Source organism: Myotis lucifugus, unplaced genomic scaffold, assembly GCF_000147115.1.
Source record: "Myotis lucifugus unplaced genomic scaffold, Myoluc2.0 scaffold_697, whole genome shotgun sequence".
In the NCBI taxonomy this organism is placed as follows: domain Eukaryota; kingdom Metazoa; phylum Chordata; class Mammalia; order Chiroptera; family Vespertilionidae; genus Myotis; species Myotis lucifugus.
In genome coordinates this window covers 312,987-315,238 of record NW_005871745.1, presented here as the reverse complement: position 1 = coordinate 315,238, position 2,252 = coordinate 312,987, and positions in this window count along the sequence as shown.

The window sequence follows — 2,252 nt, the reverse complement described above, 5'->3', positions numbered from 1 at the left end:
AGGCAGTGGTGGCAGCTCCTGCCTCCCTCGGTCACCTGGCCAGTCTTCTTTTCCTGGGTTCCATGTCATGTGCAGCACCTGGAGGGTGAGAGTGGTGGGTGCATGTTTGTGTGTACTTTCTCACACATGCATGTGTGCACAGGTTTACACATATGTGGGGGCGTGTGCATGTGTGAATGTTGTCTTTGGGTGGAGGATGGGCCTGTCCTGTTCAGTCTTGCTCCCTGCACACAGGAATGGCTCCCCCAGCCCCCGCATTGTCTTTAGAGCTGGCCCTTGGCCAAAAGGTAAAGCCTGGGCACCCCCCCCCCCCCCAACTCGGCCTCCTCACATCCTCACATTTTCATCACCGGACGCTCTGCATTCTCTCTCTTTCCTGTGACAAATCTGCTCCTAGAGGCTCTGAGGGGCTTGCGCTAGGACAGGACGAAGGGTTAAGCTACAGGAGTGAGTCTGATGGTGGGGGTCAGGCCTCCTCCTAGGAGGGTTTCATTTGTTTGCTCTGGTTTGGTTTTGTCAGGGAACTTCCCTGTGGCCCAGGAGCCCCGAAGCCCAGGCTCCTCCTGGACGCTGCTGGCCGGTGGCTCTCCCAGCAGGTGCCAGAGCATCTCCCGGGGCAGCCAGCTCCGGCCACCTATGGTCTGTGCCTTTGTCTCCTGGGATGCGGCACCGCTCACTGGCCTCCGCTGTCTGCCCAGAGCCCCTCAGGCCAACCGCGTGCTCAGCGTTGGGGTTCCTCACTTGAAGCCTCAGAGCCCTCCTTTCCTGTCACCCAGCCCAGCTCCCGGGTGTCAGGACTCGGGCCTGACCCCGCACCGAATGCCTCAGTCTGGGCCAGAACCTGTGGCTCCTCTCTGCCCCGAAGCAAGGCAGCCTGGCCCAGAGACACTCTGCCTCCAGAGCTGGTGGGGAGGTTGGCGGGCTACCTCCCTTCTCCCCTGCTGCGCTGCTGCCCCCTGCTGGCCACCCTCACGCTCCCTGGAGCCTTCCCCTCCCTGCACAGGCACCTCTCCACAGAGCCTTGGTGCTTGCATGCTTCTGAGGACAGGGGGCTCACCACCTTGCGGAGAGCCTGCTCCAGGCAGAGATGCTTCTGCCTCTTAGAAAGTTCTTTGAAGTGAGCTGAAGTCTGAGTGCTGGTTACATCCACCTGTTTATTCATAGTCATGCCCTCTGGAGTCACACATTTTCTTCTTCATCATCCTTCTCACCATCACCTGTCGATGTACCAGGTGCATTGTGTTGTTCAATCCTTTCAACACCTGTGAGGTTGAGACCCGTGTCATCCCATCACACAGACGGGAACCCGAGGCTCAGAGGAAGAGTGTCGCCTAGTGTGCCACACAGGCAGGAAGTCGCAGGCCCCTCATGCCCCCCCCCCTCGCTTGGCCCCCTCTCCAGCTTGTTTTTACCTCCCTGCCAGGCCCTGCTGCCCACAGAAACACACACCTTCCCTGGCCCGGTGGGAAATTCACTCCTCCTCCAGGAAGCCCTCCTGGCACAGCAAGGGTAGAGAGGGAGCATTCCTTCCAACAGGGAGAGGGAAGGAGGGGAGGGGGTGACGGGCCATGTCTGCGATGTGGGTGAATCTGTGGTGACACAGTGGGGAGGGTGCCTGCTGCTCCTGTCCCCTCCAGGCCGGGCGGATGCCCCCACTTGCCTGGCAGGGCCCCGGGAGTCAGCCTTTGAGGGGCATCCTGGACCTGCTCTCATGCTGGCCGTCAGCAGGATGCGGGGCCTTTGGCAGGGGTCATATCCTCTTGCAGGCTTGTGACCAGGCTGGGCTGGCCTGTGAATACCAGCTTCCATGGGGCCTCAGCAGAGCTGAGAGGTGAGCTGGGCGAGCAGACTTGATTGCCTCTCGAAGGACAAGGGCAAGACAGGCTTGAGGGGCCTCCGGCACCCCACCTTCCCCGGGAGCACCAGGCCACATGCGGGTGAGGAGCCGTGGCTGTGTGAGGGGGGACGGACTCTCCCTGGCCCTTTGATAACCCTGGCCACCCCCAAGGCACAGTACCCTTGGGCATGCCAGGCACCCTCAGCCCTGGCTGCCACCGCAAGCTCCTTCCATTTCTCCGTCTAACTCCTGAGACCTCAGGGAGCGGCTCCAGTCAGGGCTCCCACGGGTGGAATGTTGCCAAGCTCCGGGCCAAAAGCTTGCCTAGTGTTGGTGCAGGGCAAACCTTCCAACCCACGGCTCCTTCATCCATCTCGTGCTGGATCCATGCTGGGTGCCCATGCAGTCCCTGCTT